This window comes from Pholcus phalangioides, unplaced genomic scaffold (assembly GCF_987345545.1).
Source record: "Pholcus phalangioides strain wild (caught in Gottingen) unplaced genomic scaffold, Ppha-v1.0 ptg000015l_1, whole genome shotgun sequence".
Classification (NCBI taxonomy): domain Eukaryota; kingdom Metazoa; phylum Arthropoda; class Arachnida; order Araneae; family Pholcidae; genus Pholcus; species Pholcus phalangioides.
Genome location: NW_028301608.1, coordinates 97,232,899 through 97,248,669, shown reverse-complemented (window position 1 = coordinate 97,248,669; position 15,771 = coordinate 97,232,899). Strand labels below are relative to the sequence as shown.

Genomic DNA, 15,771 nt, shown 5'->3' with positions numbered 1-15,771 from the left:
TACATGCACCATATGTTTTTTTATTATTATTATTGAACTCTGCTTGTTGCATTAACATTTCATGTTTTTGTTCGTTTTGTTGTACACCACATTATGTTTACCGTGTTTACATTATCGTTGTCATGTATGTTGATTCACTCTCACCTTTTCTATTATGCTATATGTAATGATGTCTCAACCATCTAGTATTTGAAAATTTTACTTTGTATAAAATTCTCCCCCCCCCCACTTCCTGTAGGTAATATGTCAAGAGTGCACCAACACTCACTCTCCCCTCCCTCTTTCACATAGAGAAACCACAAAACACACATCAATATATGAAGCAACACGTGTGTTCACCTTTCCCTTGCCAAGGAATTCTACGATGCACTTGAGTACCGAAATAAGTACTTATTACACAACAACTCTCTCCAGACATTGTGACGCTGAGCCAATGAAAACCCCATAGATATCAGGTGATTGCTTTCGCCCAATAGCAGAAATCATCAACTTTGTGTAAAAAACACGAGGATTTTCAGCAGGGAGGGTAAAGTTTTTCATGGGGTAGTCGCGTTTTGAACTCTCTCTCGGAAAGGGCCAAGCTTCTATGGAGCAAAATAGGTGTGACTTTAATTCAGGTGATTTAAGAGCGCCAGTATCTTGAAATATTAATTAACAATGTTTAGTTATTAGTAGTGTTATTTGATTTAATATGATTGTTTTGTAACATGATTATCTAGATATTGTGAATAAAGTCAAGGTTTCTTAAGGAATCTATGTACTGTCTGGCAGTAACTTTAATTTGAATATCATTATGACCCATCTTCATTCAATTATATTTAATTGGAATTTTACATCATGGTTAAAGTAACGAAAAGTTGCTATGCAACACAAGTATACCACCCTCCAAATTTGCAATTCTCGTCTCGCTAAGCACCCCTGTAAATTCCCCACTGCTGGGTGTGACTGGATTTGTACAACCCATTTCGCAAGTCCCTGCTAATCAAATTTAATTTTGTTGTGGCCCATATAGCCCCTGGCTGTTGAACAACCCTTCTCGGGTTGCGACTTAGGTTAAGTAAAATCCCTGAAGGTAATCAATAACTTATAGTAATCGATCAAGTTGAGAAAGACTACTCCATGGATGGACCAAGAGACCAGTCATAACATGGTGACTCTCTTTACTACTTATTGTTTGTGTATATTACATTTGCAAAAGATGAATGTTTTCTGTAAAAAAAAAAAAAATGTACCCTAGCTATAGATGAGCTGATAACCAGACAACCTTTGGAAGACACAAGAACAAGTAAATCTGGGTTTCATCATACTTGTAGCCTAGAACCTACACAGTTTTCTTTTCAATGCCTGCTCGGCCGGCCATTCCTTTGCCACATCCACTCCCATCGAACAGTTCTTTGTGGGCACCGCCGTAACCAGCCACGTCAGGGAGGCAGTTCATCACATTCGCTGCTGCGCTCATACCAGCCGTCTGCTGATGAGAGGGAGAGAGAGATTTTAATTTTAAATAAATAAATCTAAGCTACAGGTTTAAAACCCAATTACAGCTTGAAGTAAAAAATAAAAATTCGCACAGAATAGAAAAAATGACAACATGATAAAGTACACTAAAGACAAATAAAAAGTAATGAAAGTTATGAAAAATATAAAAATTCTATACAAAAGATATATTCAATGCAATCACAGCAAACATCTTTTAAAGTCGATAACAGACGAATGAAAAATATCTAGATGTTGAGGAGGCTCATTATAAAATTAGATAATTTCAGTAATTAGCAATATTAGTACTGAATGATTTCATGGCAAATAAGCAATTAATCTTCACACTTAATATTCAAACAGATTTCGTTAAGAATGGGTATGCAATCAATTTGGTTAGTCAACAGTTTCTTGAAAAAAAATAACAAGCAAGTACTCTCTGCATTTTTGTAAACTAATAACACTGAAACTGTTTCATGGGTGGGTAGCAGATAGAATATTGTTATAAAAACCATGTTTTTTTTAAATATAAATACCTAAGAAAATTGTTTTGAATAATTTCAAGACTCTTAATATGGCAAGCATGAAAAGGGTTCCAGATAATTGAAGCATATTCCAGTTTAGATCATATAAGCATATTAAAAAAGGATATTAAAGTATTACTATCATTGAAATCTCTCGACATTCTTTTAAGCAAGCCAAGTTTTTTATATGAACAGAGCAAAGATTTCTAATGTGATCAGCACAGTTAAAATTGGTACTATAAATAACGTCCAAATCTGTCGCAGAGATTCTTCTAAGTAATTGGCTATTATTAATGTTATACGTAAAAAAAGATTGGATTCGACTGTACAAACACTTTATATACATGATAAAATATTATACAATGCCCATAAGAATACTTATGGTCGTCTTATTCTAAGTATGGATAGCTTCTCGATTTACCCCAACATGTTTATCATATTTATTTTTAAACGTGTCAATTGTGTTACAATTTACTACCTCCGGGAGTAGGCTATTCCATTTATTAACAACCCTATTAGAGAAAAATTCCCTGCAACACCATAACCTCGCATTGTCCTGTACCAATCGATACTGGTGCCCCCTTGTAAAAGCAGTCGATTGACGGTATACTAACAATTCATGGTCCATCCTATCCATCCCGCTGAAAATTTTGAACACTTCGATCCTGTGTGCCAATAAGGACATGTGTAGCTCTTCTATCCATCCTATCCATCCCGTTAAAAATTTTAAACACTGTGATCAAGTCCCCCTCCCCCGACATCTGCGTTCTTCCAATGTAAACATTCACAAAATCCCGTCTTTCTTTATAGCTCAAGCCTTGTGTGCCAACAAGAGCACGCATGGCTGTTCTCTGCACCCCTTCAACCAAGTCTATGTCCTTCTGTACGTATGGTCTCCAAAACCTCACAGCATACTCCAGTCCAGGATGAACTAAGATTCAGAAAAATGGAAAAATGACTTTAGGAGAATGTGAAGAGACCTTTTTGAAAATGAGACCAAGCATTCTATTCGCTTTTTTGACCACCGCTGCACAATGTTCAGAAAACCTAAGCCACTCATCAATGAGAATTCCCAAGTCGGTGACACTAGTTGCATTCGTGATAGTGACACCATTCAACTCGTAAGAGAACAGTGGATTTTTCAAACCAAAATGAGCGATAATGTACTTGTCAATGTTAAACGTCATGCTCCATTCATTTGCCCATGCTGCAATCCTGTTTAAGTTGGTTTGTAACAACTCCCTGTCACTTTGATTCCCGATTACCTCCATTAGCTTCACATCATCTGTGAATTTGCTAGCAATCCCATCGATACCCTGATCGAGTTTATCGATAAAAAGTGAAAAAAGTATGGGGCCCAAGGACACTTCCTTCGGGAACTCCACTTGTGATGCCTGTCCACCCAGAGAATTCCCTGTTCACCATAACTCATTGGGATCTATCTCTTAATCACGATTCTATTCAATTCAGCAAGTTGCCCCCAATCCCAATCTCGTGTAAACGCTTCAAGAGTTTACCATGTTGGACCCGATTGAATGCCTTCTGGAAATCAAGATAAACAACATCTACATTATTGCTCTCACCCAAAGTCTTAGTCACATGATCATAGAAGCAAAGGAGGTTAGTTACACATGACTTCCCCTTCCTAAACCCATACTGATTATCCGACAATACATTATTCTCGTCTATCTACTTCACAAACTGCCTTTTGATGATAATTTCCAGGGGGGAGTTTTCGAGAGGGAGCTCGTCAAACTCACTTGACGATAATTGGACGCCACTTCTCTACTACTCTTCTTAAATATTGGAACAACGTTAGCAAGTTTCCAATCCCTTGGGACAATACCCTCAGCAACACTACTCCTGTATATCTGTGCGACTGGCCCCAACAATTCATTAGCACACATTCCCTGAGGACCCACTGCATTCACCTAAAGTTACTGCATGGGCTGCGGTATGCGCCATGTGTGCTGACAAATTGTTCCAAAATTGTAATGTAACGTTCAGTAGTAATCGTTTCTCGCATGAAGAAGGGGCCGGTAATGCCTCTGGCGCATACAGCAGCCCATGCAGTAACTTTAGGAGAATGCAGTGGTTTCTCTTTACGCGAATGAGGATTTTCAGAACCCCAAAATCTCCAGTTTTGTTTTTTTTTTTAATTTTAAAAAATTAAAAAAAAACAACTAAATTTTCGAAATTTCTGTACAACATTCTTACAGTTTTGCTAATAAACGTACCGTTTACCGCATAATTCTATTGATCTTTGTTGTAGAGATATTTAATTTTGAAATAAGGGCTTATTCGCTGATCACCCTGTATATATATATATATATATATATATATATATTTTTTTTTTTTTTTTTTTTTTTTATTTATTACTTTTTTTTAAATTTGTCATTTACTGATTTTCTACTAAAATATGTAATCTTCAAGCTCGTGATAATATGTGTATTGAAGTGCATATAAAATATATGTTAATACTTAATACTGTAAGTTATAATACATAAATTGACAAATATAACTTGCATCAGTGTTCTTTGATGTCGTGGAAAGTTGGGTGATTGACGAACTGATCTGCTTCTGTATATAGGTTCTTTTTTTATGTTGAAAGATCAAATGATTGTCTGACTCATATGATGATATGTGAATGTATATCTACAGTGTGATAATTACTTATGTAAAATATAATACTTAAGTAATTATTATAAACCCCAGGGACACACTAAATTGCTGTTAGTGAGTTGTTAATGGTTGCTCCCTGGGGCACGGTTCCTTCAAGTGCTCTGGAAATGTTTCCTGGCCGCTTAAGTGCTCTGGAACTGTGCCACACATCACTCAAGTGATCTGTAATTATGCCAAAGATCACTTAAGTAATCTGGGAATGTTCCGCGGGTAACTTGAGTGATGTAGAACCGCACTGGGGGCCACTTAAGTACTCTAAAACTGTGCTGCACGTCACTCAGGGGATCTCTAAATGTTCCACGGATCGTTAAAGTGTTCTGTGACTGTGTCACGGGTTACTAAGGTGATCTTTGAAAGTGAAAGCGATCTTTGAGGCCTACTTCAGTGATCTGAAAATGTGCCACAGGCCACTTAAATGCTTTGGACTTCAGCCACTAGTATAATTCAAGTGATTAGTAAATGTGCTGCTTAGTTCATTTTAAAAAATTAGGTTTGGGGGGGGGGGGGGAAGCAAGCCACATCAGATAACCTTCGATCACCTATAAATGGTGATAGACACAAGTTGTTCTCAGTTTGAAAGAAAGAAACCTTCAGGGCCACATTTAGTCCGCGGGTCAAGAGTTTACCATATATGGCTTAAAGGGTGGGTTGCAATGAATATTTTAAAGAAAAATTTTGAGTTCTTACCTTTTAAATAGCATTGAAATTAAAATAAATCGATTATAATAATGTATAAAGGTTTTTTTTTCAAAATTTTAATTTTTTTTTAAATATTTTTTGCATTACAAATTTTTTTTTTTTCGTCTGGGGGGGGGGGAGAGCGCACGAGCCTTCTATGCCCCTCCCGCATACGTTTTTAATCCCGCCAATATGTGTTAGGAGGTAGAGGGCAGTGATGACGAAATTTTGCTGACAAGGGGGGAGTCAAAAATAGCTAAAAATTTGCTTACATAATACTTGAATATCCCCTTACCTTTTATTTCCTCCCACATACTTCCCCATGAAGAACAAATCTTCCGCTTCCTTCATTTTCATTGGAACACCACTTACTTTACACCATTTGAAGAAATTTTTGAATGCGAGAAATCCATCTGGACAGTATTGCTTCCTCATCTGAGCAAAGCCCACTTTCCGATTAATCATGTCAGTAAATTCTTTTTTCTGCTGGAGTCATCTGAAAGCAAAAGAAATTGAAAAGTTTTAAGGCAGTGACCAAAGAATTTTTTTTTTCACTTTTGCCTGGTATTTTACCAAGTTGGGAGCCACAGGAAACCCAGAGCCGTCTTAAGACCATCATGGACTTCCAGGCACTGGGCAGCAATTAGATGGTCAGTCGGGGCAAGAACATATTTTGGCCCCACTAATACTGAAGGAGGGAGTTAATGGGTGAAATTTGCGCCCTCTCTGGTTCGGTGCTTGAGGCACCAGATCCGCCTGCAACCCCCACCCCCCCCAGTTGCAGCCCTATAAAGAAATTTTTCTGAGACACCCCCCCCCCCTCCCCCACCTGGCTAGACATTCCTGCTTACCAATTAACATGCATTTCTCTCGAAAATTTTAACCAGATATCATTTTCAAAAGTCCCCCCCCCCCCCACTTCTGCACTTGAGTCCCTCGGGCCATGCCCAGTTCGGCCCATGCATTAAGACGGCACTAAACCCAGGATGAATCTTTTTTTCCCCCCAACACACTATCAATACAAAATAAAGCGCCGTGAAAAATCCTGTATCCTTGGCTCACCAAAGATCCCAGCCTATGGGCTCAGGGCTGTCTTAATAGCTCCATCGGCTCCCGGGGCAAAATCATATTGCGGGGGCCCCCAAATTAGTTGAAAGTACCTTCTTATAGATTTCTACGCTTTCTCCCGAAAATCACTGCACCACATCTCATGAACACGAGACCGCCTATGCCATTGAGCCTACCCACTTCCCTGGGCTCATGTGTCAAGTCAGCACTGATGTGCCCAGCCACATAATGTGGTGGGGGCACCATTGGGTTGCCGTGAAAAGAAGTAGAGAAAAGAAAACCACATCTTTTGTTTTGATCATGTGTGTTATCTCTCTGTCACTTCATTTTCTCCCCCCTATTCTTCTTCGTTATGACAAGAATATTCCAGAGAAAAGCTCTACCCACATTTTCTCACCGTATCTTACGTATCGCGCCAAGGAGGAAAGGAAAATCCTGCCAAATGCGCCCCATATTCCACGGTCTTGGAGGGTCAAGATGAAGAATCTCTGCCTTCTATTGGTCAAAAGTAAGGACTGTTCATGACGTCATTGAGTTACAGTGAATACAAGTATAGCCACTATAATCAGGGCCTTCTTAAGAGCATCATGGGCCCCTGGGCCAAATAATTTTTCTGAGGCCCTATCAGGCAAATTTTCAAAAATCTCAACCAGATCCCATTTTTGTGAGGTGCCCGGGTGGGCCGGGCGAATGTATTAGAATATACTTTCATATTCGAATGCATGCACCATGCAATCCAATTAAATTTATCAGTGTTTTTCATCAATATGTAGATGCCTGAGGGCTGGAGGTTGAGCACTCGTTCCGCGTTATATGGCAATCATTATGGATCGGAATAGGATACAGGACAGAAAAGTAAAAGTTAAGTGCATTTATATACAGTACCCCTTTTTTGTTTGATTTATTAGTAATATATATAAAATTGATTTTCTGTGTGTCTGTCTGTGTGTATGTTCTCTATACAAATCTACAATTTTAGATTGATCATCACCAAATTTTACATATATACCAAATAGCACTCGACTTGAACGATATAGGCTACTTTAAAATTTCGTCGCAGCAGGGCAAATGCCCCAAATGGGCAAAAAACTGTCGGGCAACAATGGTTTTTGGGCCTCAACAATCACTTTCGGAATGTTTACTTTGGTTACTGTGGTTCCCTAGCAATGAGTTTCAGAAGTGTATATGCCTTTACAACGGTTTCTCACTTCTCTAATCCTGTTACTGTATGTATAATAGTTTATGCCTTTGTAATGACCTGCCACTTTTTCAATCCTCCCAGTAATAAGAGCCTTTAGAATAGGAGCCATCATCAGCATCACTTTGAGGGTAAGGCAAAGGATGATCCTTATAGAAATCAGTGTTAAAATTGCCAATTTTAACTGTAGAAATGCGGAAGTTTAGTGGGATTTTCTACCACATCAATAATTTTGAAAATTGTATTGAATTCTCAATTTTTGAAATATTGAGTTCACTTAAAGATACGAAACCCAGAAAATTAAATGTGAATTAATTAGCCGGACCTAATTTTGAGTTGGATATCCAGGCAATAACATTGATTTCAACTTTTATTTAAATCTTCCCAGGCATGAAAATTAATGCATCCGTATTGTCTTTTGATATTCAACTGCATAAATTCATATAGTTTAGATTGTTTTAAAATTATTTATGGGCCCATAAATAGAAGAATTTCCACAGCTTTTAATTAAGCATTTTTTGAAGCAGAAATAGTCAGATGGATAACTTGAAGTTCAAAAGGGGGGGGGGTCGAAATACCTAGGAGTCCTTGGAAAAGGAAAGAAATATTTTTTGATTTCTATGTTTCTTTAAATCTAAGTTTGTTTATTTCATGAGCTGCGCAGAAAGTTGCCGTATATTGGTTAACGTGGACACGGTTTGCATGTCTCTCAAAGAAAGATGGAGCTATCACGTGATCTAAAAAGCCTCATTGAAGAAAACCCGGGCAGCGCCGGGTACTATAGCTAGTTAGTAATATAATGGGAGGGGTGGAAGGGGGATGAGTAAAAAGCTAGACTGAAATGAGAAGGGGCAGCAAAATTTGTAGCCCACAGGCAGAAAAAACATAAATACGACCCTGAGCATGTTCATACTAAGATAGAAATTATTTTGTAGCTATCAAACTATGTAGGAAGAGTTTTTAAAGGTATTCTTAATAAAAAAATTTTTGGCCGCTAAATGTGGTGTTTAAAAATATAAATGGCCATAATGTCACGCAATCGATGGGCAGTGAATCCCACTTGGCGATGCTGAAAAATATAAAATAGCTATGTCTATTTTGGTTTATATTGGACATATTTACATGGCAAATGAAATATATAAATCTGTAATCACTATAACATCAGATTAAAGTTTCACATTCTATGTGTTGTGCTGTATTTAATTTTTTTAATGAAAATTTGTCTATATAAATTGAGCATGTGTGTAAATAAATAATTTTGATTATTGACATGAAAATTTGTGCTTGGATGACTATATGTTATATAATCAGTAATAAATAAAGAAATTGCAAATATGTTTTAGATCAATCTCCCTTTAATGCATAAAGTAACTGATAAGCTACAACTGATTGATAATAAAATATTGTACCTAATTGACAAAACTTTACTTATCACCAAAAATAAATAAATAATGCAATGTTAAAATTTAAATAAAGCGTGGTAAATTTGTCTTAATGTTAAGCATTAATTTTTCTCAATCTCATTCACTGAATGATTAAAATCTTGATTTGATTATCAATCTTTAACTGTTCAATCATCTAAATTTAAAATAGAACATTGAGACTTTATGAAATTTAAATTTTTTTAACAAGATTTATTTTTTAATCATGCTGTGAGTAAACAGCTGATGCATTTGTACAGTGAGGTTTTTCTAACTCTCAAAAAATTTTGTTTCCTAGTAACTGGGCAGTGGCTAGCTGCGAAGTTATGTGGAGGTTTTCATGGAGCAAATGAAGGGTTCTGAAATATGCTTTGCAAGCAAACAAAGGTAATTTTAATTCTATGTATTTGCCTTTAAGCAACAGTATCCATTATTATTTTCATGGAAAAAAATATTTCCATACATGATTCAATCACACAAATTTCAACATTATATTGCCTTATTTTCATTTGTATCACAACCCCATTGGAACAAATATGCAAAGAACAGGGAGAACATTAAAAAAAGTAGCCTTGGACATTTTTTCTAACTGAAAAACAATGGTATTAATTCTTTGAAAAAAATTATATTCTTTGATGAGCATTATTTTGGGAATATTAAAACAATCAATATTACTTTACAACAAATAATATCGCACCTTTCAACCACAGTGACACCATACGACATTGCAAAATTTATATATTAACTTAAATGGGGGCCCACAAGAGATTATTAAGGATCTGTTTTAGAGCAAAAGTGGCAATTAGAGTGAAAATAAAAAGTAAGCTGTCAGCCAATAGGGTTTTTCTCTTCATCTGTTCCATGGCCGAAACTTTAGGGTAGAAACAGGGCTAGAAAAATTTAAAAACATTCATGGTGCCAGCCAAGTATATTTTTAAGAAAAATAGTCCAAGGTAAAAAATAAATTATTAGAGTTTTTCAGCTATTAGTAACCATTCTCATGTTAGAAGATGCACAAATATAAATTCCAAAAATTTTGTGATCGTGCATAGGAAATTTTAGTTGCCAATATAAATTTTTTTTTCACCATGGCGACTTGGTACCTGGGATTTGTCAAGCCGTAGGTAAACACATCTAGACATGAATCTGTGTGCAATGCCTGGCCTCCTTTAAAAAACACAGTTGATACATCTTGGTTCCTACTGTGATAAAATTATGGTGAGTCGCCCGAATGTCGAAAAAGTGCTTTTGTACTGTGTGTCCAGAAAATTCACAAAACATATCAACATATGTGAACGAATGATCGGGTGAGTAAGTGAATGTTGCACACTCTGTCACACACTCAATCACCAGGTCATGCACTTTGTCATTCATTCTGTTACACACTAGATCACTTAGTCTACCACTAAGTTGCCACTCACTCTCTAAGTCATTTACTCAATTTCTAGGTTGCTCAATCTGTCACTAGTTTGCTAACTCACCATCTCTGTCGTTCACTCACTAACTACTGTATATCATTTACTGACTCATTCACTTGGTCATTCTTCGCTCACTGACTAGTGAGCCTACTCAGTAGCCTACTCCAGGGTTAGAAAATTTTTCTTATGAAAGCACAATTCCCATTAAAGCTAAATATTTTATATAATTCGGAATTCAAAGTAAAATATCAGAAGACACTTGAAATTTATAGTGTTGAAGAAGAAACTGGATCTGACTGTCATTAAAAGTGCTACGTAAAAGTGAAAAATCTGTTAATCATCATTACATCATTAGACCCATCCGACATCAATATTTTTATCTTGAAGAGTGGATCAAGTTCTGCACATTTATCTACTGTGTGTAAGCATCATAGAGCTTTTTTCTTAAAGAAGAATATCCGAACTATGAAACATACTTTGTGCTTTAATCTTTTTAAATGCCATAAGAAAAAAATAAAAGGTTTAAGGATAGTAAACTTGCATTTTTCGGGTATAAATGAAATAGATGGTTGCACAAAATCAATTCCAAGGTTAAAAATATGCCATGCTTGTAGGGACAAAGTGAATAAACACATCAATAAATTAGGTGAAGAAACGGAATACTGAGAAGAAATGAACAGTGATAGTGATGTAGAGATAAGTAACTTGGAAATGTCAATTTCTAAAGAAGAAGCACTTGAAAAAATAAATTTATCTGCAAAGTTATGATATATTTTCATAAATAATATTGCTTGAATGGGGTTAGCCTTAGAGACATCATTCGCGGGGGAAGGGGGGGGGGTTAGGAAATTTTTCTCAAAATTTTTTTGAGATATGTACATGAAATTTTGATGGTCAACAAGGATGGTAGAAGCAATAAACAAAAAATAATAATTGGAATCTGGGATGATGGGTTGAATTTTAGTATTTAGTTGAACGATTTGAAATCAGAACGATCCAGTCTTATTTCAATGAATTTGTGTTGAGAGCCAGAATAAATATATTAACGGTCAAAAAAACATTATTTTTTTTTCTCCAGTCTTTTACTTCATATACTTAAGAGAAATTTAAAATAAAAGTTGTTTTGGTAACTGCTGTGCCTCTGGTCTAAAAATGCATTAGAAAAATTGTATTTTTTCTAATGAAAAATTCCACAAAAACAAAGTTCACATAATTTTTTTGCACGTGAATTTCAAATGCAAGTGTATGAATTATTTTTACTCATATTCGGTATGTTTTTGTGAACACTTTAGTGAAAATTTCACTTGAATATATTGAAAATTAAAAAAGTTATGATTTATTTTCTCAAACAATGGCACTTAAAAATTGAGCCTCGAAAAAGTACCTAATGCTTCATTTTTTGATAAATTTCAACATTTTCTTTCTCAAAAAGTTTTAGAGATATGCAAATAATATTTCACATGGTTAATAAAGATGGTAAAAGCAACAAATGAAAAAAAAAATCATTGAAATCTGAGACTATGGGTGTCATTTTGGCATTTTGCCAGGTGATTTGAAATTGACCCTGTCTCAACTAAAATAAAATGTACAGCATACTTTGAAGATTAATAAGCATAATAATTTAAAAAAATTCTCTCTCTCGTTTCATTTCAGATAAATCAACATTTGAAGATGCGGATGAAAGTTAATGAATCACAGAAAACGTATTAAATTCTTGAAGCGCTGTGATTTAAGAAAAGTGCAACAACTAAATTATGGTTACGATAGATCTGTATGACCCATATGTGTGAAATAAAATGTTTTTGTATGACAAATTAACGTGTTCAAGTTCTGTGATTTAATTCATGTTTCTATTAATAATCAACTGAAATGAAGTATATGGTCAAACCAAAGTTATCAGGTGAAGTTATTTGTCGGAAGCTAAGTATGAAATGGATAGATTGGTAAAGAATCTTTAATATACACGTACATAATTTTTTAAAATATTGAAGTATTTGCTTACACTAACAGGCAACTGCTCATTTATAGAGAATTATTAATATTTTTGATTAAAAATTATCAATTTAAAATTTAGTTGTTCCAAAAAGAATTTATAGTTCATTGTTTCAATGAAGTTATTTGAAAGCAATAGAACTGGTGATAAAAGAAATTAACGAATTGATCTCTTTAAATGTAACTCAATATTAAAAATATTATTCAGCAGGAGGGGGTTCAACCAGTGCCGGCCACTTGAATTTAAAATCTTATATTTTGTTGCGGAATTTGTTTTTTTCGAATTTCAGTTTCATCCATATGATGTGGTCCAAATAGAAATGGGTCTACTTCTATATGCAGCTGGGGCCCTAAATACTTGTTTCTTCAATTATACAAAAGCACGGGTCTTCGAAAATATTCCAAGTGTGTGGCCGATGAGCACGGACAAGAAAAACATATTTACTATTATATAATGAATTTTAATTTTAAAAAAAATCTACAAAAGTGAAAATACAACAGCTTTTTATCGGACTTTTTAAAATTGGCCATTCTTCTAGTACCCACAATAGGTACAACAGATAAGTGTGCACAAAATGACCACTGTGCAATGAAAATAAATCCAAAATGGAAGATAGAGAACTAGTGAACGCTTTTTTTTCAGGAGCAGATCAGATAAATGCTGAGCCAAGTGCAACCCTCTTTTTTCTATCAAAATGGTTGGCGCAAAGATGGAATGCCCTGTTTTTTCTCCTTTGTGATATTACTAATAGTTTTTTTTTTGTAAAGATTCAGAATCCCAAAAAAAGGGTTGAGGAATGTAAACTAGAATGAGGCTAGAAAAATACGCAGAAATCTCTCGCGATAAGCTTATCTGCCTTAGGCCGGGATTACACTATAAATACTTGATAAAAGTTTTATAAAACTTGAAAAATGCAAGCAATAATCGTACCAGTTATATTCAAAATTATATTAATTATACAAATGCAACTGATAGTCTTATTGGCTGCATTTTTAAAGTTTTATAAAATCTTTGAAACTTTTATAGTGTAATCCTAGCCTAGGTGGTGATAAACTTGGAAGTCTGGGAGGGGGTACAGTATTAGTGGGAGGGGCAAGATGATGATGATGTCAATTTATGTATACACATATACATTAGACTAGTCAACTTCACCTTTGACGCTGGGAGGGGGGGGGGGCAATATCCCTATGCCCCCTCTCCGCATTTCTGCCCATGTATCTGCTATTTTTTAAATTTGAATTCAGTCATTTCCTTGAATTCCATGTCATTTTTCAAAAAAATAGAAAATATGAAACATTATTCTCGAGTACAATGCATACTTTTTCATTTATTTATTTTGCTTTGGAATGCACATATACACTTTTTTCCATTTTACGTGAATTTTTCATTGGCATCAAAAATGAAAAATAATTTGGCATTGTTCGACGAACTGGTTTCAATTATTCGCATATATATGTCCTTGATTTTTATGTGCATCTTATCTGTGTATATTTATGCTGTTATTTGCAAATCGAGAGAATGACTAACATTTTTCCTACACAGCTACGCCCTCCGCGGTCACGTGCTTCAGGGCGGTATTCCCCGACATGGTTTAAACTATAGTCACAATTTTTCGATAAGAGATCGACACGGATTGGTTAGATTCAGATTTTTAACCAATCTCTGTTGATCTCTTATCCAAAAATTGTGACTACAGTTTAAAACATGTCTGTGAATACCGCTCTAAATTGCGCAAGCGACAATGCCTGGCCGTGTTCGGTAAGTGAGGAAGATGCTGCCCTAAATTTAAGTGAGCTTTAATTGTGCTGTGGGCCACTTAAGTCTTATGAAACGAGATCTCACGTGATTTGTGAATACACTGCTGGTCTCTTAAGTAGATCAGGAAATGTTCCGCAGGCCACTTAAGTGATGTTAACTGCAGCACGATTTACGCAATATAAAGGGGATCTGTAACTGTGCCATTTAGTTCATTTTTACGAAATTAGATTTCTGAGTTTTATGGGACACATCAGATAATTCCAAGGACCACGGATTCAGCAAGTATGAGTTACACCCCTCCCCCGGAAATTCTACCACCAGATCTCATTATTACTGCCCCCCCCCCTCCTCCTCATACAATAGAGGTCTCCGGGTAAACCTACGTGGTTAAACGAAGATGCGTGTGCAAGTTAATACTAAAATGAACCATATCAACTTACTTAATGCGCTTGACAACCTTGTTGAAGATAAGTGATATATACGCTGCAGAAAACTCTTCTGAGAGATGAGCATCGTCAATCCAGAGGATTATGTTCTTCAAGGTAATCCTGCTGGTTAGAAATTTTTCATCTGGTGTCGAATAGGCTCTAAAATTCTCCTGGAAGCTCCCATGACAAAGTGCTGACGAGTCCATGACGCAAACAGACTAAACTTGGATTGGAAATCAAAAAAAGACGAACATCAATGTGCGAACGGCTCTCAGAGGCATCAACATGAATAAAACATTGGGGGGGACGAAAGTTTCCCCTTTCCCCCCCCCCCCATTAAGGCCTGTCAAAGATCCCACCATAAGGGTCCGGCTGCAGGATATTGGGGGGGGGGGGAGGGGACTACAGAGAGCTGCGAGAAGAATGTATAGTCCAAAGGGCCATCTAGGCAAAAAAAAAAAAACGAATTGGACTCTTGTCCTAACCATTACCGATGTCCCCAGTTCGAGTAACCCCCCATTCGGAGAAACGCACGCATTTAGGATTATCATAATCCTCGAGATTTCTGGATTCACATGACGATCCATTAATCATTCAAAGACAATGGGAAATATGACGTGTGTAAGACCGAAGAACTCACCAGATCTAGAACTCCTTGTTAGTAGGATATTACAGTTACAGTTGAATTAAGCAGGGCTATCGGCTGCAGAGTTAGTAGGATATGAAGTCGTCTTAACCAACCTTTCTTCTTCTTCAATTATACAGGGCTTTATGTCTTCGGCTCTTCGGGCCAACCAGACCTCTCAAGAGCAATTCCAGATGATTTTTAGACTTTATCGGAACGAAAGTGCCTGCGCGTAGTCGTCAGAGTTGCCAGGTCCTTCAAAAATTCCCAGCCAAAATCCTCTCCTGGAAAAACGGCCCAGAGATGGCCTGGAGTCGCGGCCGTCTTAAAAGCATCATGGGTCCCCCTGGGCAAATTGATTCTGCTCAGCCCTCTATCCACACTGCAAATGCCTACTTACCAATTCACATGCTTAATCTCGCAAATCTTAACCATATCTCGTTTTTTATTCCCCCCCCCCCCCCGCCGCTCTTCATTCAAGGCCTCCGTGACGTGCCCCCGG

At 36.4% G+C, this 15,771-nt stretch overlaps 1 long non-coding RNA gene across 4 annotated transcripts; it reads right to left on the bottom strand.

Annotated features, from left to right (window-relative positions):
* Positions 1-1,143: 1,143 nt before the first annotated feature.
* On the bottom strand, positions 1,144-15,492 carry LOC149077129 (uncharacterized). Of its 4 annotated transcripts, none has more exons than XR_016194149.1 (4): positions 15,386-15,492; positions 14,657-14,867; positions 5,656-5,856; positions 1,144-1,471 (listed from the first exon to the last, which is right to left on the bottom strand). It is a non-coding gene; the product is annotated as an uncharacterized LOC149077129 (long non-coding RNA). The 4 variants fall into 4 exon arrangements; XR_016194147.1 differs by lacking the exon at positions 15,386-15,492 and adding an exon at positions 15,285-15,379; XR_016194148.1 differs by lacking the exon at positions 15,386-15,492 and adding an exon at positions 15,136-15,278.
* Between the last annotated feature and the right edge of the window lie 279 nt (positions 15,493-15,771).